Source organism: Macaca thibetana, chromosome 20 (assembly GCF_024542745.1).
Source record: "Macaca thibetana thibetana isolate TM-01 chromosome 20, ASM2454274v1, whole genome shotgun sequence".
Lineage (NCBI taxonomy): Eukaryota > Metazoa > Chordata > Mammalia > Primates > Cercopithecidae > Macaca > Macaca thibetana.
In genome coordinates this window covers 30,089,252-30,114,197 of record NC_065597.1, presented here as the reverse complement: position 1 = coordinate 30,114,197, position 24,946 = coordinate 30,089,252, and the positions used below count along the sequence as shown (strand labels likewise).

The 24,946-nt window shown below is 44.7% G+C and overlaps 1 protein-coding gene and 1 long non-coding RNA gene across 2 annotated transcripts in view; one reads left to right on the top strand and one right to left on the bottom strand.

Annotated features, from left to right (window-relative positions):
- Positions 1-24,946, bottom strand: part of MAP1LC3B (microtubule associated protein 1 light chain 3 beta) — a 371,166-nt gene that overhangs the window by 309,468 nt on the left and 36,752 nt on the right. The window lies entirely within an intron of this gene.
- The window catches only part of LOC126944368 (uncharacterized), a 143,222-nt gene continuing 131,341 nt past the window's right edge, over positions 13,066-24,946 (top strand). The window contains exon 1 of the long non-coding RNA XR_007722032.1: positions 13,066-13,130. This is a non-coding gene — a long non-coding RNA (uncharacterized LOC126944368). The remainder of the gene's footprint in view (positions 13,131-24,946) is intronic.

Genomic DNA, 24,946 nt, shown 5'->3' with positions numbered 1-24,946 from the left:
ATCGTGCCACTGCACTCCAGCCTGGGTGACTGAGTGAGACTCCATCTCAAAAAAGCAAAAAACAAACAAACAAACAAAAAGGGTCCGTGGATGTTCACAGTAGCGTATTCATCAGCACCAGCTGGTGGAATCAGCTGCAAGTTCTTCAGTGGTAAATGGATGAAGATACGGGTAGGCACATCCATCTAGTGGGGGAACACTTGCCAATGAAAAGGGATGAACTATTCATACACACAACATGGCTGAATTTCAGATACACTGGATTGCCTGAAAGAAAACTATCTCAAAGACTATGTCCTCCATTATTCCATTTACGTGAGATTCTGAGAAAACTATCTCAAAGACTACGTCCTCCATTATTCCATTTACATGAGTTTCTGGAAAAGGCAACAGTACTGGGATGGAGGAAATGGTAGTGGTGGTCAGGGGTGGGGTGTGACTACACAGCTTCGGGATGGGAAATGTTTTTTGGTGATGAAATTATTCTGTTTTCTGACTGTGAGGCTGCTTACACAAATTTATGTATGAGTGAAAACTGGACACCAAAACAAACAGAAAAGGGCATACAATTGTATTGTGTGTTATGTTTTAAAATAAATTTTAAAAATGAAGAAAGACAAAACATAAAGCATAAACTACATTGCCAATTTTTTTTTGAGAGAGAGTCCTGCTCTGTCGCCTAGACTGGAGTGCAGTGGTGCCATTCCAGCTCACTGCAAACTCCACCCCCAGGTTCCAGCGATTCTCCTGCTTCAGCCTGCTGAGTAGTTGGGATTACAGGCGCGTGCCACCACGTCCAGCTAATTTTTGTATTTTAGTAGAGACAGGGTTTCACCACACTGGTCAGGCTGGTCTCCGACTCCTGACTTCAAGTTATCTGCCCGCCTCGGCCTCCCAAAGTGCTGGGATTACAGGTGTGAGCCATCATGCCTGGCCTGCCGATTTGCTTTTAAGTAATGGTTTGGGGAAAATAGATTATTTTGGTAGATTTAGAAAACAAATGACACATGTCCCTTGCATTTGAGTCTTGGTTGATGTTTCAGTTGGCCCCCACTAGGAGAACTATTGGAATGCGCAGCAGCCCAGGAGAAGGACTTTGAGTTTTGTCCTAAATGCCACGGGAAACCATCATCACAATGATCGTAAACATTCTCAGAATAACGTGGAGGGAAGGGATTCTTTCTTTAATAGGAAGAGAAACAAAACTCATTAATAGGCAATGACTTCTAAGGGCCACTTGTGACAGGCACCCACTCCCTGCTTGGGATTTCGCCTAAGGAAACAGGAAGAAGGTTCCAATGCTTTGTGGATTGGTTAATTTTTGTTTTGCCCCAAAACAAAAGGAAAACAGAAGGAAAAAACCATTTGCCAGTGTTACTGGCTGTGTTACTTTCATTTCTGTAGGATCTCAAGGCCAAATGTTATCCTTCAGTGATCTGGGGGTCACACCCTGTCCCTTTCCATGAGTGCAAATAATCAAAAGTTGGCCTGTTCATTCTACTTTATCAGCAAATATCTTGTTTTTAAGGGTTTCCAGGAATTGTACCTACATTTTAATTCCTTTTCCAATTAGTCAGTACTCCAGTTGGAGGAACTGGCATTGATTATAACCACTCTGTGTACCAATGCCGCCTTCTCGATCCACTTTCCTTTCTTCTTTGTTTTCTAACTCACTGGCCTAAGAGACTAGTGGTGCTGCTAATTCTGCAGAGTTCACAAAGTTTCTTTCAAATACCGTTTTTTTCTCCTTGGGATTTGTTGAATGAATGAATGAGTCACCGTGAGATTTCAATCCAATAGATTTTTGTGTGTTTGCTTTCTGAGGAATGAAATGGAACGTCATGACTTGAAGGGCCCTAGGGACATGTGGATGGGCTTCTACAAAACGTAATGCAACTTTGAGTGAGCGTTTCTGGGCCGAGAGTCCGCATCTTTCAGAAGAATTTGAAAAGGCCCCAGGATCCCTTCAAAAGTTAATGACTGCTGACGGTTTCCCAGTGCCTTTTGCTGATGGCTGATTGGATGGGGGCCATATTTTAGGTGCCCTGACTGCCTCTTTCAGAGGTGGGCGGGGGCTGTCTGGAGGATGGAGTGAAGGTGGTCAGCTATGGGGCTGTGGCGGGGTGGGGGGGACAGCAGGGTTTTGAAGATGCATCTGTATTTGAGTCCCAGTATTTCACTTTGTGGAAATTGCTTGAACTCTCTGAGCCTCCATTTCCTTATCTATAAGATGGGATCCAGGAAAATGTACTTCCTAGATCATACAATAGCTGAGGGGAAGGGAGGGTGTTCAATAATACAATGTACAAATGAAATAGTTATACACTGTTTATATATGAAAACTACTTCCTAGATCCTAGGGTAGCTGGGGGTTCAGTGATACAATGTACATATGAAATAGGTATACAATGTACATATATGAAAACTACTTCCTAGGTCCTAGGGTAGCTGGGGGTTTCAGTGATACAATGTGTATTTGAACATATATACAATTTATAGCTTGGATTTAATGATATATATATGAATATACATCCATGTATATTCATATTGTATATACATAGATATACTTCTATGTATATATGAATACATAGATACAATGTGTATGTATATACAATTATGACTGAAGCATAATAGTTCCTTTTCAGTGCAACTTTCTCCCGCTATGGTTATGACGGCTGTCATAGTAGTTGCCATTGATTGAGGGCTTACTATGTCTTAGTTACTCTCTCAAACTTTTTCCATGTGTTACTCCACTTAATCTGTCTAGGAAACCTTTGTAGTTGCTCCTTTTACACTCAAAGACTCCGAGAGGATAGATAACTTGTCTAAGGTCACACAGCTAGTGAGTGACAGAGCTGAGACTTGAACTCAAGTCTATCCGACATGGCCGGGCGCGGTGGCTCAAGCCTGAAAGTTCGTGGCACCAGCTACCAGGGAGGAATTGCATTCACTGTATGCCATGCTCCCTGCTTGAGCCCCAAGGGAAGCGGTGGGGTCTGGTGTTGGTACATCTGCCGGGTCTACCTTAAACACCGCCTGCCCCAACTACAGTCATGTGCATAGTGCCTGAGAGCCCAGCCGTTTTGGTGGATGTGGGCCAGGTCAGCAGAGACTGTGCAATCCGTTCTGACTGTTAAGGTAGAGGTGATGCTAGGCTGAACCCCAGAGGACCCCTGAGGCTCTGGAACAGGTGAGGAAGGGGGATGTCTGGAGCCACCCCAAGGCCTGTGGCTCTCCCTGGCAGAGCTTTGCTGAGGCACATGCTGCTCTGTGTACACTTCTCTAGGAAAAATCACCACCTCCGCAGAGGCTTGTGTACCGGGAGGGGAGGTGCATTCACAAACAAATAAACAAAAACAAGACCCCAGTCACAAATAAATATGGACCGATGCACTGCAGGGCTCCCCGCTTCCTGCTGGGCCACCTCTGCCCATCAGTGGGAACTGCAGCCCCGCCTGTCCCCCGCTGTGGTGTGTGAGCCCTGCAGGCTCAGAAACGCCACGCTGAGTCTCGGCTTCACCACCTAATGGTTGAGTAACTTGGCAAGCCTTTTAGCTCCACCGGCCTGAGAGTCCTCATCTATGTGTGACGTGGGGCTAATCCTTCCCTTAACAACACCCACCTAGCACACTGGTGTGACCATGAAGTGAAATCCAGGACATTCTAAGAGGTTGCTGCATGGTGGGTATCTCCTTAATAAATGCTTTTCCTTCTAAGTGCTAAATAAATCTGAAAGAATAAATACACATGAACTTGGAAAGGAAAATTCGCTAGTCTCTCTGTGATTAGAACACACTGTGTCTCTGGGCTCCCTTCACTGTGCTGTAGTGTGAGCCTCACTGCGTGCTGGAATTGGAATTCACCCTTCTTACCCTCCTGCTTGTCCTCCACGATGCACCCCCTTTAGGCTCTCAAATGCAACCATCACTGTGTTCTAGAATGGTGGCTCTCAAACTGGCTTCTTCCTTTGCAGTATGCAGCGTTCAGTGGCAGCCAGGGGTCATCTCAGAGAGCATGGGGGTTGGGGAGGTGGGCTGCAGACACGCTCTAGAGCCTGTGTGGTGTGGATTCCTTTCCTGGCATTGTGTTTATTCCATACAAGCCATGTTGCAATGAATGGATTTCTACTAATTGTTCAGGCACCCACATGTTTTGCTCTTAAAAATCTAAGAGTAGGTTCAGGCTTCTCCAGTTGACTTTCCTACCCACCTCCCAGTGTGCTTTCTTGCCTGGGGCCAGTGCTTAGGGCATAGACATCTTAGGGGCCATTATTCAGATGTCCACAAATGGTAAAGAACATAACGGCGCTAGGAAAAGGTGAGAGCTTTACTACCCAAGCCACCTCCTTCTCCTGCTGTGCTTCCCATGGCACAGATCCATGACGGGCAACTGAAGGGAAGGGGACCTGCTGTCACTGCGCTGTGCTGGGGAGAAGGTTGGGGAGCAGAGCTGGAAGAGCAAATGCAAAAAACAGGTGCGGGGACATGAAAAGCTCCCAGCAAATGCTGTTTTGTTTGTAGCCCCGGAGGGAGGGGGCAGTGACCATCAGGAAAACAAAAGGCTTCAGTAGCAGAGGTCACTCCTTGGCCCATTAATCCTTTGTGCTGGGGCTTTTACAAGCTGTCAGACCTCCTCCTTTGGGTGTGAGGGAGGGGCTGAGCTCCCCCATTAGCTTTATGATGGCAGTTTTTCCTCCAGACACTGCAGGGAGGTAATGCTTTGAGGATTTCTTGAGTTTGTCCCATCTTTCCAGTTAATAGCGTATTTGAAATGCTCGTTGCCATGTGGGATGGGGAGGCAGCCTAACCCAAGGCCCTTTCTAATCTGGGTCCTGCTTAATTTATGAATGCCCTCAGCGTGTGACTCTGAATACCAGCCACATGGAATCACTTGCAATTTTCCTGAGGGACCCACACCTGGGCCTTTGCGTAGGCAGTTCCTTCTGCGCGGAGCGTGCACCTGACTGGTTCCTACCCATGCTTCAGAACACAGCTCAGATATGGAGCTGGAGTGAATCTATACCTGTCTCCATCTAGATCCCAGGTCTGTCTTCTTCTGGAATCCGGGTCTCTCTCCCTCCGAATGGCTTGGTCTTCACTACACGGCGGGACACACAGCCCCTTACCATGATCTGGGCTCCCCTATCCTACTTTTACCTCCTAGGACTTCCCCTCTAGAGCCCCCCGTCCAACTCCAGCCACTCTGGGCTCCTTCCTCACACCCACCATGCGTGTCCCCTCCCTGGCCTTTTGCACGTGCTATTCCTTCTGCCTGGATGTCTTTCTTCCAGGTGTCTTGGGACTTTCTCCCTTCCTCAAGATACTTGCTCTGAGCGCTTTAGGACTGTGGCCCTCCCTGCCCATACAAGGTGTCACCCTCAGTGCTCCACCGTCTTCAGCCCTGCTCTAATTTTAAAAACCACACCATGAGGTGACATCACCAATATTTGTTTCTTTTTCCCAATCTCCCCTGCCCCCACTAGTTGGCAAGTCCTACAGGTCCAGGACTTTGTCCAGTGCACTGCTGTATTCTCAGCCCCAAGATTAACACCTGACACATGGCAGGTGCTGAATAAGCATCTGTTGCGTGAAATAATGCCGGAATCTCTCCAGGGAAGTTATTGGCCCAAGGTCATGCAGCTATCGCTGGTGTAGATCCCAGTACTAACCCGACTGAGAGAAAAGTATGCAACAAAAGTCAGAGTGTCATTGCATCTGTGCACACGATGGAATATTATTCTGCCATGAAAAGGAATGAAGTAGAGACACTTGCTACAACATGGATGAGCCTCACAAACATCATGCTGAGCGAAAGCAGCCAGATACACACAGTAACCCACTGCCTGGTTCTATTTAAAGGAAATGTTTAGAATGGGCAAATCCACAGAGACAGAACACAGGCTGCTGGTTGCCAATGGGGGAGGAAATAGGAAGCTTTTGCTTAATGGTGGTTTCCTTTTGAGGTGATTCAAATGCTTTAGAACTAGACGGAGATGGGGGCTGTACAACAATGTGAGTGAACAAAGTGACATTGAATCGTTCACTTCATTATAATTATTATGATTGTTATTCTTTTAGACAGAGTCTCACCCTGTCATCCAGGCTGGAGAGCAGTGGCATGATCTGGGCTCATTGCAACCTCTGCCTCCTGGGTTCAAGTGATTCTTCTGCTTCAGCCTCCCGAGTAGCTGGGATTACAGGTGTGCACCACAATGCCTGGCTAATTTTTGTATTTTTAGTAGAGACAGGGTTTCGTCATGTTGCATTGGCTGGTCTCTAACTCCTTGACCTGAGGTCATCCACATACCTTGGCCTCCCAAAGTTCTGGGATTACAGGTGTGAGCCACCACACCCAGCCTGAATTGTTCACTTTAAAATGGTTACTTTTATGTTATATTAATTTCACCTCACTGAAAATAGCTCATGTATGTGTGCACACGCACGCACACACACACACACACACAAGAGTCAATATCCTGGGTGTGACATTGTACTATATAGTTTTGTGAGATGTTACCATTGGGGCAAACTGGGTGAAGGGTACACGGGACCTCTCTGTATTATTTGTTACAACTGCATGTGAATCTATAATGATCTCAACATTTTAAGAAATGTTTTAAGAATTATTATTGCAGTAGAAGATTGAAGATACTTATGTAAACTTTAATTACTTTGAAGTATGAAATTCAACAAATACCTACCAAGTACACAGAGTGAGCAAAAGGCAGAGTGGGGCTGGTACCTCCGCCTGCCTGTGCCCTGGCACTGCCCTGGAGAGTGTGGGGTTTCCAGGTCTTCCCCTCAGACTGTCTTAGGAGCAAAACACAGCAGCTGTCTCACTCCCCAGATCCCAGGGTTATCACGTTTATGCACATGAAGCCACTGAAGATGGAAAATAGACAAGTTACAGGGCCAAGGTTATGCCGAGGAGTAAAACAGGTTGATAAAAATGAAAATCAAGCTTCATCCAAACTGAAGCTGACATGGGCTACAGAGTTCAGTGTGTTTGCCCTGTAGCTGGCATCAGCTGGAATCAAGTCCTCCTAACATACATTATGCAGTAAGAGATGGTTTGGATTATGAAGCTGTTTCTCAGGGTTGCCCAATTTGGAAGCAAAAGGGATTTTGAAGTAGACAGAACTTAAGACAAAAAGCAGGGAGTTTGGCACAAACCCATTCTCAAAAAATCCCTCCCAGGTGTTCCTGCTGAATAACCCCTCTTGCCACTGCGTGATTGGGCATCGCTATTCCCCGAGGGAAATGCACCTCAGCAGTGTCTTTGGGATTGGAGGGCCGAGTTCTCAGTCCTCACATTTACCCACTGGGGCTCCGAAGCGCCCATTTACAGGGGTTAGTTACAAAGGGAACATGGAGAAGGTACCTGCAAGGGGCTGGCAAAGCCGTAACCACTCTCAAAGGCATGATAATTTCTCCTGTTTAACAGAGAGGAAGCCTCAGCTCAGAGTCATGAGAAGGCAATTGTAGCTAACATTTTTTCATTATATTTATTTTTATGTTTATCTTCTTTTTAGGAAAAAATGATAGTAGCAGTTCATTTATGGTGGAGTATGTCATTACCATTTAAAATAAGCAAAAAAAGGCCGGGCGCGGTGGCTCAAGCCTGTAATCCCAGCACTTTGGGAGGCCGAGACGGGCGGATCACGAGGTCAGGAGATCGAGACCATCCTGGCTAACACCGTGAAACCCCATCTCTACTAAAAATACAAAAAAACTAGCCGGGCGAGGTGGCGGGCGCCTGTAGTCCCAGCTACTCCGGAGGCTGAGGCAGGAGAATGGCATGAACCCGGGAGGCGGAGCTTGCAGTGAGCTGAGATCCGGCCACTGCACTCCAGCCCAGGCTACAGAGCAAGACTCCGTCTCAAAAAAAAAAAAAAAAAAAAAGCAAAAAAAAAAAAAAAAAGAGTATATTTGGAGAAAACACTAAGTTGATGCAGATAGATAGAAATTGTAGACGGATGCTAAAACCATGGGTGAAAATGTACTGGGAACTGGGCAGTTACACCTCTCTGTGTATGTCCCTACAAATTAATGATTAATTACAAAGGAAAGATAAGAACCCTGGGGGACCCCACACCATAGCTAAGTGATCAAAATCCACATCACTGTTAATGGAACAAATAGCACCGTGTGCCTCTGATATGGGGCACTGAGAATGGAACGCCCCCACTTCTGGGGTGTTCCTGCTGCAAATGATAGCCAGAGTCTCATCACAAGGAAACAGCAGAATAACCCAAATTAGAGACACTTTATAAAGTAAGTGACTCCAAAAATGCCAATGATGTGAGAAACAGCAAAGGACTAAGGAATGTCTCTGATTAAAGGAGATTAAAGAGATGAGACAATTAAATGCAACACATTATCCCCCAATGGAAAATGTTGCTATGAAGGACATCATTGAGACGACTGGGGAAAATTGAATATGAACTGTGTACGAAAGCATAGCAGATTATTAGTGATAATGTTCCTAAATTTCACAATTGTATTGTTCTTTCAGAGGATGGCACTGTTTTTAGAAGATGTATATTGAAGTACACATTTGATAGGGGTACTTGTGTCTAAAAGTACTCAAAAATGGTTCAGCAATAATAATAATTGTGTGTGTGTGTGTGTGTGTGTATGTGGAGAGAGAGGAGAGAGAGACAGAGAGAGAGAAAGAGAGAGCACTGTCAGAGGCATTGGAACCAGAGTAACTCCATCTTGAGTAGGAGCTGGGTAAAATAAGGCTGAGACCTACTGGGCTGCATTCCCAGGAGGTTAAGGCATTCTTAGACATAGGATGAGACAGGAGGATGGCACAAGATACAGGTCATAAAGACCTTGCTGATAAAACAGGCTGCAATAAAGAAACCAGCCGAAACCCACCAAGATGGCGATGAGCATGACCTCTGGTCGTCCTCACTGCTACACTCTAGCCAGCTCCATGACAGTTTACAAATGCCCTGGCAATGTCAGGAAGATACCCTGTATGGTCTAAAAAGAGGCATGAATAATCCACCCCTTGTTTAATATATCATCAAGAAATAACCGTGAAAATGGGCAACCAGCAGCCCTCGGGGTGCTCTGCCTATGGAGTAGCCATTCTTGATTGCTTTACTTTCTTCATAAACTTGCTTTCACTTTCCTCTATGGATTCAGCTCGAGTTCTTTCTTGCACAAGAGCCAAGAACCCTCTCTTGGGGTCTGAATCGAGACCCCTTTCTGGTAACAGCACTATTCCAGCAAAATGTTACTGGGTGGCTCTATGGGAAAGGCATATGGATGTTCCCTTACAACTTTCCTGTAGGCTTGACATTTTCCAAAATAAAATCTTTTCAAAAGACAAATAAAACACCTGGTAAATAAGCATAGATGCGATTTGCAGGTGTGGAGTGGGCACAGCACTACTCAGTCTCTGGTTGGGGAATACGGGATGAGTCAATCTCTTAGGAGTCTCCTGGCTTTCATGTTCAAGGGTACTATCCCCACCAGCAAATGAACCATTTTCATATTTTCCACTCATAAGGCACATATGAAAATTAGCTGGGGCAAATAAACAAACAAAAAACCCCAAGTTTCGGCAAGTGTCCTCCAGGGGCCTATAAATGAGCTCGTGTGCAGGTTCCTCTCATAAACAGGGTGCACAGACACACAGGCTGACTTCCTCCTCCACCAAGAGCTGCTGCAGCTTCACAACCATCTGCAGGGCATTCTTTTCTTTCGTTTTTTCTGTGCTTCTGGTGAGGTTTACTGGTGAGTTCTGTTTGCTCTTTGCCACCTCGCAGTCAGAGTTTTTCCAAGTGCTCATTGTTCCTGCTGAGTGCCTAACTGTTATTTCTCAGGCAGAATGAGCAGCCTCCTTAAACGTCTGGTTAGTTTCCAAGAGGGTCCTGGTGAGAAGCAGGGAATACCGGTCACTACCTGCAACCTTAGACAGCCAGGCAGCCCCAGGGCAAAATAAAACCTGCACCCTGGGCCTTGAAATGAAGCCCGAACACAATATCCTCTGCCACGAACACCCATGAATAATGGCCCTGCCTGCAACAATGTCTGGCACTGAGTCCAACCAAGCCAGCTGGGAGTTGTAATCCCAGGACAAGACACTGTGGTACGCTGGTTTCCAGGACAGATCGCTCCCTTGCAGATGCTCACCTGGAGATGCCTTAGGAAGAGGCAGGCTTCCAGTGAGATAGACCTGGAGGGTGGGATGAACCTCGAAAGCGCTCTGCTCAGCTGCACCAACCATCCCGGGTCCCCGTGCCAGACCCTCTTCAATGGAGAGGCCTGGTGCATGGGCTGGCACTGAGGGATGCCCTGGGAAGCCAGCTGCCAGGGTATTTGGGGAAAGGGTATGCCCTGCCACTGCATCTGGGGTTTGGGTGGGACCTGGGGTGCTGCATGACTAACAACCCCCCTGTGGCTGCTGCTGCTGCTCTGAGGTCTTCATCCCCTGGAACAGTCTGTCCCAGCACAAACCTGAGTTGCAGAACTCACTTCTGACACAGGGGCCTCTGAGGAAGACGCTGTTTCCACACATCTCATGAATTTTGCTGTAAAACTGAGCTGCTGCTGTTTAGGACAGTCCTGTGCTGAGGTCAATCAAACCCACTGTTTCCAAGTAGGGTTGGTATGCAGGCAGAGTGCGTGCTTGGACATTAGAGAGGAGAGGAATGTGCCAGCAATCACAAGTGCAGACAAACGGCACTGCCCAGAGCACCCCGATCAGAAGCAAATGTGTTCTCAGGGATGCTTGTCAATATGCCCTCGTCCCTTCTGTGTTGGCTGCTCCCTTGGGCTATGGGATTTGCCATTTTCTTCCACACTGGCAGCACACTTCAGGCCACAAGAGAGCATCACCCCGAGACAGCGCTCACCTTCCTGTGGCTCTTCCAGGCAATGCTCTGCTATTTCCCATGAGTGCGAGAGACCTGCAGGGGCTTGGGGTGGACGGGAAGCTGACTGGGCCCTGCTGTTGACAAAGGCCCACTTGAAGGTGAAAAGATGGCCAAGAGATACCCTGGATGTGGAGGAATTGGAGCCACCTACACTGCTGATGGGAGTGAGACACGGTGCAGGGCCAAGGAAAACAGCCAGGCAGCTCTGTAGTAAGTGAAACACAAGAGTTCTAGGACCCAGAGATTTCTCTCCTGGGTGTGTACCTGAAAGAACCAAGCACAGGTTTTCAAACAACAGCTTGCACATGAATGTCCATAGCAGTATCACTGACAATGGGCAAAAGGCAGACACAACCCACGCATCCGTCAATAGATATACAAAGGTGGTCCATCCACCGAATGGACTATCAGGCATTAAGAGGGAATGAAACTCTGACACTTGCTACAACCTGGATGAAGCCTGAAAACATGATGCTGAGTGGACAAAGCCAGACACAAAGGTCACAAATTGCATGATTGTATGTCTATGAAGTGTCCAGAATAGGCAACTCCACAGACAGAAAGCAGATTAGTGGCTGGCTGGGCGGAAGGGAATGGGGAGTCATCAATAAATTGGGTACAGGGCTTCCTTTTGGGGTGATAAAATGTTCTGGAACTAGATAGTGGTAATGTTTGCACAACATTATAAATGTACTAAATGTCACTAGTGGTTATGTGCATTTTACCAAGTACAATTTTAAAAAGAAACAATTCTAATCACAGTGGACATTGCAAAGGGGCTTTTTAAAAACATTTTATTTATTTATTTATTTATTTTGAGACAGGGTCTCCCTCTGTCACCCAGGCTGGAGTGCAATGGCGTGATCTTGGCTCGCTGCAACCTCCACCTCCTGGGTTCAAGCAATTCTACTGCCTCAGCCTCCTGAGTAGCTGGGATTACAGGTGTGCACCACCACGCCCAGCTAATTTTGGTATTTTTAGTAGAGATGGGGGTTTCACCCTGTTGGTCAGGCTGGTCTCGAACTTCTAACCTCGTGATCTGCCCATCTCGGCCTCCCAAAGTGCTGGGATTACAGGTGTGAGCCACTGTGCCCGGCCGCAAAGGGGCATTTTTGATTCACAAAAGCATGGTGTAGATCTGCTTGCTGCAGGCATCCTGTGGGCAGCTGGGTTGTTTAGCCTTCAGAAGAGGGTGGTGGAGACACCCAGGATGAACAGAGGAAACGCTGATCACAGACAGCAAATGCTGACTGAACACTTACTAGACGCCAGGGGTGGTTCTTAGTGTTGATGTGTTTAAGTCTTTAAATCCACACAACTACCCCAGGAGGTAGGTTTTATTTTGTCTCCATTTTACATCTGAGGAACCGTAGGCACAGAGAGGTAAAATAATTCACCTTGGGGCGCAGAGAGAGCCCCTCGAAGATCTGGGATTTGCACCAGAAGTCCAGTCCACCTGTGAAGACATTGCTGCTGCTGAAGAGAAAAAATGCCTGCAGGGCCCAGGATTAGGGCTCCCAGCGCCGAACATTGTTTGGCAAGAAGATATCATTTTTGGAATCACCAAAAGGTCCTCTAGTTCTCACGCTGAAGGGACTGTGGACGTCAGCTCCTTCAGCTTTGGCGTCTTCTCCCACGAGATGAAAAGTCTGGATCTGAGAAAGTGGGTGACCAGGATGGCGGCAGTAGGACGAGGGCAGGTGGGAGAGAGGAGTGGCCAGTGCCGCTCCACAGTCCTCCGAGCAGACTACTGAGGAAGCACCATGACTGTTCCCATTCTGTGCATTAGGGAACAGAGGCTCAGAAGGGTAAAGCCACTTGCTCAAGGTCAAATAGCTCAAAGATGAGGGGGCCAGAATTTAGACTCAAGGCTGACTGAGTTGAAGAGTCTGCTCCTTGCATTGCATCCAGCAGCTCTCTTGATGCTCCATGAAACACTCAGTGTCCTGTTTCTCATGCCAAATTCAGAAAGAAAGATACACAGAAACAAATAGAAGGTCGCTCATAATGATGTCATCCAGAGAGATCTACTGTGGCCCCTTTGATGTGCTATGTGCCATTTGAGTCTATGTTGATGCATAAATATACATGTTTACATATTCTTATAAAATTGGGATCATGACAAATATATGGTTGTCTCATACTTTTAATATTTTGTTTATATTTCAGATTAATTCATTAGGAAAAAATTTGGTTTTTAAGGCCTGCATAATCTTCCATCATCTGGATCCCCCAGAATGTAAGTATTTCTGTTGTAACTATATCTGCTGTTGAACATGTGGGTTTTATTTGTTTACAAAGAAGAGTTTATTTGCTCTTAAAAATAATGCAGTAATGAACATAAGTGTTGGATTTGACATATAGCAGGTGCTCAATTAATATTTATGAGTGAATGAGTGATGGATGGATAAATAGATTTTTTAAGAGTGGGTCCTGGGTGTTAGCTTAGTTGGTCTAAAGTAGGCTGTCTATACCACAGGTTTGCCTGGGATAGTTTCTGTTTTCCCCTGTTGTCCTGGTATCATTAGTCATAGTGCTCCCTTTTGTCTTTGAAAGTGTCCTTATTTGAATGATAAATTATGAGGTCACTCAGTCAAATGGTACAAACCTTTCTGAGGTTCTTTATACACATTACTAATATGCTCTACAGATAAGTTGTACCAGTGTACACCCAATTGGTGATCTACTCCTGAAAGAGGAGGGCTGGATGAAAAATATCTTGATGAAAAGTTTGGGGAAAGGAATTAGCCTTGTGAAAAAGAAACTTGCCTTGGGAAATTCAGAAATGGCTTTTACCAATGAGTCCAATCCCCGCTACGTTCTTATGTTCTTGAAATGCACAGTGGCACATTGAGCTTGGTACTTACTGTTCTTCCAGAATTTTAATAAAAGTATCCTGATTCTAAATGGTTATAGCTTTTAGGTGGGAGAACATTGAGTTTGTTACTTATTGTTCTTACAGAATTTTAATAAAAGTATACTGATTCTAAGTGGTTATAGCTTTTAGGTGGGAGAACATTGTGATCCTGACACTATTCAGAGTTGAATCCCAACTCAACCACTCACCACCAGCTGTCAAACTTTCAGCAAATCCCATAACTGAATCCTCTGTGAATTAAGGATGGATGTATGTTGGTTTCAGAAGGCTATGAGGATTAGACATCAGGGCCCAACACCAAAAAAACCAGCCTCATGCTACCTCCATCTAAATCCATCCTTTGCCTAGGGAACTGCCCACCCCATCAGTCCAGCAGCAGCATGGGCTCGGCTCTTTCCCCATTTTCCACACACACCTTCACTTTTCATTCTGGCATCCAACTTGGTCCCAAGGCCTGAAGGAGTTGCCTTGCTGGGTTAACTTTGTTGGAGGACTGGTTAGGCTCATGGCAGTGGTGAATGGTTCCTTGCTTTAAAATGCACCCCATGTGCAGACTGTCATCCTGTCTGAAGTCTCCCTTTCAGAGGCTGGTCCTCTCTATGTATCTCCTCTTAGGCAAAGTCCCTTAGAGCCAGTTAATTGAACAGTTTCCCTCATCTTTGGGGTCAGTAGGAATTGCCTGATGTGTGGAAGGAAGATTTACAGAAAGGAAGGAAAAGGGAGCCAGGAGGTGGGTCTCACCCCCATCCTAACTCCCTGAGTTCCTCTCTTGGAGAGAGTACTGCTACCAGAACTGTTGTCCAGGCAGGCGCTCCTGTAAAGATACGCTAAACATCTAAGTGTGGAATGACCTCACATTTCTGCTTGGCTGGGCATGCAGCGTTGTTTGCAAGTGGCCTCATGGCTTTTGACAGTAAAAAAGAAAAAGCAGGCCAGGTGCAGTGGCTCACACCTATCATCCCCGCACTTTTGGAGCCCGAGGCAGGTGGATTGCTTGAACCCAGCTTGAGCAACATAGAGAGATCCTATCTCTACAAAAAATACAAAAACTAGCTGGGTGTGGTGGTGCACGCCTGAAGTCCCAGCTACTCAGGAGACTGAGGGAGGAGGATTGCTTGAGCCTGGGAGGTTGAGGCCGTAGTAAGCTGAGATTATGCTATTGCACTTCAGCCTGGGCAATGGGAGTGAGACCCTGTCTCAAAAAAATTTTTTTAAAGCAAACTTTGTAAAATATGATAAGGGGTTTATTTTGAGCCAGGATGAGTGATGATGGCCTGAGGGATGGTCTCGGTAGGTCCTGAGAAAGTGTACCCAAAGCGGTCGGGTTACAGCCTAATTTTATACATTTTAGGGAGACAGAAGTTACAGGCAAAGACATAAGTCAGTATGTGTAAGGTGTACATTGGTTTGGCTGAGAAAGGTAGAACATGGCAAAGCAGGGAGGCTTACAGGTCATAGGTGGATTCAAAGATTTTCTGATTAGCAATTGGTTGAAAGAGTTAAGCTTTGTCTAAAGACTTAAAGTCAGTAGAAAGTTAAGGTAAGGGGTGTTGTGGAGACCAAGGTTCTTGTTATGTAGATGATGCCTCCTGGGTAGCAGTCTTCAGAGAGAATAGATGCTAAAGGTGTTAGACTTTTACTTAATCTCTCTTAAATCCAGTAAAAATCTGGCTGCATGAATGAAGATTCTCCACAGATTCAAAAATTTCCTGTGTTGCAGGAGCATTTCAAAATATATCAAGGAAATATATTTTGGGGCAAAATATTTTGATTTCCTTCAGTCTCTGCTATCTGTTATGTGATGCTATACCAGAATCATGTTGGGATTTGATATCTTATTGCCACAAAGAATCTGTTTTGTCTGTCTCATGATCTCTATTTTAATGTTAATGCTGGTCAGTTGTGCCTAAACTCCAAAAGGGAGGTGTGTAACAAAGTGTGTCCAACCTCCCTTCCTGTTAGGGCTTGGAATCTAGTTTTTATTTTATTTTATTTTATGTTTTTGAGACAGAGTTTCACTCTGTCCCCCAGGTTGGAGTGCAGTGGTGTGATCTCATTGCACCCTCTGACTGGCAGATTCAAGCAATTCTCTTGCCTCAGCTTCCCAAGTAGCTGGGATTACAGGTGTGCAGCGCCACGCCCAGCTAATTTTTGTATTTTTTGTAGAGACAGGGCTTCACTATGTTGGCCAGGCTGGTCTTGAACTCCTGACCTCAAGTGATCCTGTCAGAAGTAAGTTAACCAGAGCAACTCTGTCTTGAGTAAAAGCTAGGTAAAATGAGGCTGAGACCTACTGGGCTGCATTCCCAAACAGTTAAGGCATTCCAAGTCACAAGATGAGATAGGAGATCAGCACAAAATACAGGTCATAAAGATCTTGCTGATAAAAACAGGCTGTAGTAAAGGAACTGGCTAAAACCCACCAAAACCAAGATGGCGATCAAGGAGTGACCTCTGATCGTCCTCACTGCTCATCCCACTGGTGTCGTGACAGTTTACAGATGCTGTGGTAATGTCAGATAGTTGATAGTTACCATATATGGTCTAAAAAGGGGAGGCAGGAATAATCCACCCCTTGTTTAGTATATCATCAAGAGATACTCGTAACACTGGGCAACCAGCCACCCTTGGAGCTGCTGTGTCTATGCAGTAGCTGTTCTTTTATTCCTTTACTTTCCTAATGAACTTGCTTTCACTTTACTCAATGGACAAGCCCTGAATCCAAGAACTGAGGGAGATCCAAGAACCCTCTCCAGAGGTCTGGATCAGGACCTCTTTCCTGTAACACTCTGCCCTCCTTGGCCTCCCACAGTGCTGGGATTACAGGTATGAGCCACTGCGCCTGGCCTGGAGTTTAATTTTTCAGGTTGCTCTGGGGTCTTCCTGGCCAAGTGGGGGTGTCCGTTCAGTTGGTTGGGGGCTTAGGGTTTCATTTGGGGTTTACGTGGACCAACGAAGGAGGTGAGAGCACCCACACAGCCCAAGGGAGCCTCAGGGACAATATTTCCTTGCACCCTTCAGCTGGCTTGAGGTCTCTCCATGGTGATTCAGCTCAGTCTCTTGGGTTTGGGTCTCAGAACCCCAGTCTGCCTCCAGAGGCCTCTAATCCCACCATTTCCTCAGTGTCTAGGAAGGTCAACCCCTTCTATTTTGTCCACTCTGACTTTCCTGTTTGTTTGTTTTTAAATAGACTTCATGTTTTAGAGTTGTTTTAGGTTTACGGCAACATTGAGCAGAAGGTACAGAGATTACGCTCTGTTTTCATCTCCTGGTTTCTGTTGATGGGAAGGTACACATCTACCTCCTCTTTGCTCCTGGATTCCACCCACTCAGAGTTTCTGTTTCTCCTAACCTCAGTTAGGCATGACTCCTGAATGTCTGTCTTTTAACTTTTCCTTCTTTCCTCCTGTCATCAACTGATTAATTCTTTCTTTTTCCCAAGTAAACACCCTGATGGGTGCCTCCTATGAATTGGCTGCGCTCTGTTCAGGAGCCCAAAATTAACCCAGTAAATCATGGCCTCAGTGACTGCAGGATTAGGAACAGGGTTGCCTGGGGACTGTGGGTATGGCATACCTTGTGATTGACTTTTACTGTAGCAAATTGAATGTCACATTTAGGGAGTTGTGGTAACTCCTGTTTCCTCACTCTAGCAGCACAGTAGCCCTGGGAAACAGTCTAGTCATGATTATCTGGATATGTGAATTTTGGGATGATCCCTTGGCTGACCATCAGCGGTTAGAGGCAGAATTGCTGATGCCCAGGGGCAGGCTTTGGGTGATGGTGTTGGTGGATGGGGAGGAATGGTGAACTCCTGACTCTCTCCTTCCCAGCCCAGGGAGCCAGGGGAAATATGCCAGGGGAATTTGACTATCCAGTGTTGGATGCAGTCTCTTGTGTTTCGGTCTGTGTTGGCCACAGGAGCCTTCATTATAGCTGAGCTAAATCAGAAGCCCTGGAGTCAAATGAAGGTCATGCCTGAGGCTGCATGTGCTAGCCCACTGGAAAGCCGTTTCCTGGTACAGAGTTGTACACAGGCTTGCATGCACAAATAAGGTCTTTCTTTCTGATTGCAATAGCTGGCTGCACAGTCTGTGGCTCAGTCGCTTTTCTCTGGCTTGACCCTTCCATGGTGGGCCTGTGAGGTCAGTCATTGCTGAGACACTCGGACGTCCACAGCCTCTGTGGATGTCCGTGCCAAGCAGAGTGCTCCCGGCCACTGTAAATCTGGCCCCAGTTTGGATTTAAATTCATGCACGAGTCCTTTTCCTTGGGCTTGACTGCTCTGTGACCACCTGCTCCCTTCTGGGAAATCAGCATTTCCTTTTTATCCAAATCAAAGGGTGACTGAGCCAGTGGCCCAAAGGATGTTTGCATCGGTATGAAGAGGAAGAGTGGTTCAGTCCCCCTGGAAGTGGACTCAGTACCCTCATCCAACGTCCAAACCCTCAGAACCCAGCAAGGCTCCAGGGCCCTTGGCTGAGTCTCATCCTTTGGAATTTGGACTGGCATGAAATTCTCTTTGAAGGTAGCATGAACCTGGGTCAAGGAGAGGACTTGAAGAGATCTCTATCCAACCTGGAAACTGGTATTTTGATGATTTACATGAAAAGAATTGAACATTGGCATTGAATTTCTCTTGGATACCATGGGACCTAAAATGTAAAGGAAACAAGTAGGAAACACCAGCATGCATTTGACCATAATGAATATATTCTGAAATGTCCTTCGGAAAGTTATAGCAAAACCCAGTTGGGGCATGTCAGAAGCAACTCTGGATATAATCCTCAGCCACCTGGATTTTCCAGCTTGCACTCACCCTGAGTGGATTCTGGCCAAATTCCTCTCTGTTCTAACACAGGAAAAAATTACCTTGGTGATCGGATAGGGTAGGTGTCTCCCACTCCAACAGCTAATTGTGGAAATGCAATTTCATTAAGTCTTGATATTTTTAAAACCAAACAGGGAAACTATGATGAAAGCATGTTCCCATTTCCTTCTCCATCCCTCTCCTGGGGAGAGAAGGGGACCCTGCATGGGAAAAGGACTCATGCATGAATGTGAGTCCAAGTTGGGGCTGGATCTGTAGTGGCCAGGAGCACTTTGCTTGGGAAACTTCTCTGTTGCTGAAGAGTTTGCTGGAGAGCAAATCTACCTGAAGCTTGTGCTTCACAGGATATAACTACGAGGTGACACAGGATATGATTATGAGATGACTTCAAAAAGTTTGTGGAAAAATGGAATTGAAAAATACGAATAAAATAGAAACTTTATTTCTCAACATAAGCTTCACCAAGGTCAAGACACTTTTGTCAGTGATGACACCAGCCATTTAGTCCATCCCTAAAGAACTGAAGCTGCTGGGAATCTAACCACATCAATGCAGTCTTTTAAATATTATTAACTCAATAAAAATGGGTGCCCTTTAAAGGTTTTTCAAGATTAGGAAACAAAAAGAAGTCCAGACAAGCCAACTCAGGACTGTAAGGTAGATGCCTAATGATGTCCCACTGACATTCTCACAAAATTGCCCTTGTTTGATAAGAGGAATGAGCAGGAGCATTGCTGTGGTGGAGAAGGACTCACTCCACCACCAAAGGATTTCACAAGCATTTTTCTGCTAGAGCTTTGGCTAACTTTCTTAAGCCACTTCCATAATAAACAGATGTTACAGTTCTTTGGCCTTCCAGAAAGTTAGCAAGCAAAATGCCTTGAGCATGTCCAAAAAATGTTGCCGTGACCTTTGCTCTTGACCAGTCTCCTTTTGCTTTGACTGGACCACTTCCACCTCTTGGTAGCCATTGCTTTAATTGTGCTTTGTCTTCAGGATGGTACTGGTGAAGCAGTGCTTTATTTCCTGTCACAATGCCTTGAAGAAAATGCTTTAGAATCTTGATCACGCTTGTTTAAAATTTCCATTAAAACCTCTGCTCTTCTCAGCAGCTGGTCTAAGCACAATGGTTTTGGCATCTGCCAAGTGAAAAGTTTGTTCATCTTTAAGTTTTCAGTCAGAATTGTGTAAACTGGCCCAGTAGATGTCTGTGGTGTTGGCTATTGTTTCTGCTGTTAATCACTGTACCCTTCAATAAGGACATGAACAAGATACATTTTTTCCTCGAAAATTGATGTGGATGGTCTGATGCTGTGGGTTTCATCCTCAACACTGTCTCATTTCTTCTTAAAATGAGTTAATTATTTGTAAAGTGCTGATTTCTTTGGGGCATTGTCCCCATGAACATCTTGTAAAGCATCAATGATTTCACCCTTTTTCCATCCAAGCTTCACCATAAATGTGATGTTTGTTCTGGCTTCAATTTTAGCAGAATTTGCGTTGCTCTGACAGGGGCTACTTTCAGACTGATATCTTGTCCCTTCCTAGTGCCTCAAGCTAGATCCTGTGCAGGTATGTCATAACCAGTTAACAGGAGTTTATTTTTGTGTGAACAAATTTGAAATTTATTTATAGTTTTTTTCATAACACATAAGAAGACCCCTTGTATTTCTACATTATTTCAAACATTTTTTACTCTCAGAATTTGACTTGCCCCTTTCTTCATTTGGAAAATTGGATTCGTCTCCTACTCCATAGAAGACATAGAGGCCATCAGATAAGAATTTCCTCAACTTGGTCGGGCGCGGTGGCTCATGCCTATAATCCCAGCACTTTGGGAGGCCAAGGCGGGCGGATCACGAGGTCAGGAGATTGAGACCATCCTGGCTAACACGGTGAAACCCCGTCTCTACTAAAAATATAAAAAAAAAAAAAAAAAGAGAAAAAGAGAAAAATATAGCCGGGCTTGGTGGCAGGCGCCTGTAGTGCCAGCTACTCAGGAGGCTGAGGCAGGAGAATGGCATGAACCTGGGAGGTGGAGCTTGCAGTGAGCTGAGATCACACCACTGCACTCCAGCCTGGGTGACAGAGCAAGACTGTCTAAAAAAAAAAAAAAAAGAATTTCCTCAACTTGTGCTCCCAAAGATGTTCTAGTAGATTGATTATTGTTCCGTACATGTTCACACTCCATTCCCCATGCTTCCCATAGAGGACACTTCCCTGTCCAGTAACTTTGGCCTCGACCATGTTTTGACCAAAGGAATATGGCATAAGTGACAAGGTAGTGTTTTCAGAACAGGCTTTCGGAGTCATTTTGAGTTTTTGCTCCAGCTTTTTTGCTCCTGCCATTCACCATGAGAAGAGCATGCCCAAGTATGTGCTTCTCTTCCGCCTGGATCAAGGACATGGAGCAGACCCCAAACCAAGCCCAGCTGAGCCAAGTCACAGAACTATGATGGAGAAATACATGTCTATTAGTATAAGCCAATGAGATTGTGTAGTTGTTTGTTATACTGATTATTCCAGAAAAAACTTGACTAATGAAGATACAAATCTACATATGACAACACTCCTTCTTGTTCTTGCTCTTCACTCCTTCTTCAAGGAAGAATTGTCCTTCCTTACATTTGTTGCCCATCTTCCCACTGGACTGTGCGTTTTATCTTCCCTCACCTTCTCAGGAACCTTAATGGTCAAATATTTCCTTTTCTCTTGAAATATCCTCTTAACTAGATCCCTCTCATCATTTTAAATGTGATACATTCCTTTTGGCTTCCATTCAGGGTATAGAAAACTGGAAAGAGAGCTGTGCATACCCTAACAAAAAGTAAAACTTAAAAAACTTACCAGAATTACACGTTTTCTTGAACCTATCAGAGCAGAGGTCACAAGGAAAACAAGTATTCTGAAATCTAAAAGAAAGATGAGTGCCTCCAAAAAGAGGTGGGACTTGAGCACCAGGCTACCTACCACAAAACACAGGAGTGAGACAGGGCCGCCATACAAGTGGGTAAGAATATTTCAGCTGAAATTTTTAATGGATTGCTAAATGTTGGCTGGGGGTTAGTATAAGATATAGAACCCCTGAAAGCCATGGGAACAAGGGGAGTTCACACCTACCTGTAAACCTCACAACCTCACCAGGCGTTCTGAGAAATACTAGGGGAAGGGTGGAGGCTGCAGACATTTCTCTTATGGTGAGCCCTGGGGTAGAGAGCAGCCACGATGTCAGAGCAGGCACAAGGCTCTGCCCAGATTCTTCTCCTCAAGGAAATGAAAGCCTGGGGGTAGGGCCAGCAATCCTAGAAACCCATTATGGTTGGGGGAAGGAAATAGGCAAACAACATTTTGGGAGACAGGGCAGGAAACCACCATGGGCCCAGACCATTAGAGATTCTCCTCCACTGCTGTGATAGGCCATATCACAGAGAAAGTCCCACCTCTGAGACCCAGGGGCTTAAGGGTTGCTAAAGACTGAGGCTGAACCAGCCCAGCAAAGACCCGCTGCCCTCACCCCAAGCACCAGTCTAGCAGGCACTGCTAACAATGGTCAGCAGTCTTCTGTGCAGGGAGACAAAAGCATAGAGAGAGACTCTTTCTGTGATGCAGGCTCACAAGCAAAACCTAAAGCCAAAGTGGAACAGCAAAACTGAGAAGCACCCCCTTGCAACCCATTCCCCATCTTACCACCAAGTAACACTAAAATAATTGGAAACCGGCAGTGTCCTGAGGGTAATTATAATAACAACAGAACAGAAATTATGCTCAAAGCCTAGAAAGAAGGCATGCGCATTTTCAGACATAAATTTTATTTACCAAAGTATTGACTGTCCTAAACATGGTATATAGCTTTCAACCACAAATGATAAGACACACCAAAAGGCAAGGAAAACGACTCGCTGTCAAAAGACAAAGAGATCAACAGAACCAAACTTAGGTACGATCCAGATGTTGGAGCTATCAGACAGGGAATTTAAAATGATTCATATGTTAAAGGATCTATTTGAAAAGGTGGAAAATGTGTTATAGGGAATTAAAGCAAAGACATAAAAACTGTAATGAAGAGTCAACTGGAAATGCTGGCTGGGTGTGGTGGCTCATGCTTGTAATCCCAGCACTGCGGGAGGTCAAGGCAGGCGGATCACTTGAGGTCAGGAGTTCAAGACCAGTGTGGCCAACATGGTGAAACTCTGTCTCTACTAAAAATATGAAAAGAAAAAACAATTAGCTGGGCATGGTGGTGCATGCCTGTAGTCCCAGCTACTCTGGAGGTTGAGGCAGGAGAATTGGTTGAACCTGGGAGGCACAGGTTGCAGTGAGCAGAGAATCACACCACTGCTCTCCAGCCTGGTCAACAGAGTGAGACTCTGTCTCTGAAAAAAGAAGAGTCAATTGGAAATGCTAGAAATTTTTAAAAAATGGTAGCAGAGGTGAAGTAAGCCTTGGGACAGCCAAGAAAAGTATCAATGTGCTTAAGACTAAGTACACCATCGTCACTGAAACACAGTGAGAAATAAGAGGTGTGAATAGAACACCAATGGAACAGAGCACCCAAGAGCTATGGGACAATATTAAACAGTCTCATAAGCAAAACTCAGAATCCTGGAAGGGAGAGAGAGAGAGAGAGAGAGAGAGAGAGAGAGAGAGAGAGATGGAGACATAGAGATAGAGCCATAGAGAGAGCTAGGGTAAGACACACACACAGAAATAGAAAAATAGATAGAGAAGAGGAAGGTGGCAGGAAAAATATTTAATAAGCTAATGGACAAGATTTATTAAACATAGTGAAAGACATCACATTACAGAACCAAAAATCCCACAGAATACTAATGAGAATAAACAAATATTTTTCATGTAGAATCCTAGATATAAAATATTTAAACTGCTGAAAACTGAAGATAAAGAGAAAATATTAAAAGTGGCCAGAGATAAAGGACATTTCTCATACAGAACAGCAAAGGTAAGAATTACAGAAGACTTACCCGCAGAAATTATGCAAGCTATAGGACAATGGAATTATATCTTTAAAATGCTAAAAGAAAACACAAACAAAAATCTGGCAACCCAAAATTCTTTTCCCAGTGAAAATATCTTTCAAAAATGAAAGAGAAGTAAAGATTTTTCTCAGAAAAAAAAAAATGGGAGAATTTATTGCAAGACGTTAAAGAGAGTGCGTCAGGAAGAAGGTAAATGAAACCAGTCAGAATCTTAGATCTATGTACAGAAATGGATAGTTATGGACATGGTAAAAATGAAGATCAATAGGAAGTTTATTTTTTGTATGTTTAATTGCTCTAAAATTACTAGACAGTTGAAAGTTAAATGAGTTGCAATGTACAGTGTGTTTAAAATTGCAAATAAAAATAAAATATAGAACAAGAGCAAAAACCAACATAAGGGAGGAACTGGGAGTATAGAGTTATATGCTATGTGTGAATCATATGATATTATTTGGAAGTAGATTGTGATCAAATAAAGGTGTATATTGCAAACCCCAGGGTAACTATTACAGATAGAACATCCCTAATGAGAAAACCCAAAATCCCAAACTTTTTTAATGCCAACATGATGCTCAAAGGAAATGCTCATTGGAACATGTTGAATTTTGGATTTTCTGATTAGGGATGCTCAACTGATATGTGTTTCTATGTATATTCCAAAATCTGAAAAAAGATTCAAAACCTGAAATACTGGTCTCAAGCATTTTAGGTAAGAGATATTCAATTTGTTTTAAAATTTTTTCAAAAAAGGTGTATAGACGTGACCAATTCTCTGACATTAAGCAAAACAAACAAACAAACAAAAACAACCCCCCCACAAAATACCAAAAAACCCCAAAATGTCATCCTCTAAGTACCACGTGATTGCTCCTGTCACCTTTGAAGCTACATTTCCCAGGAGTGTTGTCTACATTTGCTGCCTTCATTTTCTAACCTTCTACTGACTTTTCAATCAATGATAATCTGGCTCTCATGTCCATTATTCTAATAAAATAGCTTTTCCCAAAATTACCAATGACCTTGCTATCACTCTGTCCAATACACATCTTTCAGAGCTAACTTCAGACTGCTCACAGCCTTTGCCACTGATCTCCATGCTACCCCCCAGCACCCCTTCTTTCCTGGCTTTCCTGGTGCTGCATCCCCTATTTTCCATCTGCCACTCTGGGGTGCCTCAGCTCTATTTTTTTCTTTTTTGGAGGCTTATCTCCTCTATTTGGCCATGAAATGTTTGCATTCTTCAAAATTCATATGTAGGCCTGCTTTACTTCCTACTCGATACTTTCTCCCTAAGTGAACTTGTTCATAACCACACCTTTAACTGTTGGCTTCACCCCTCTTTCTGT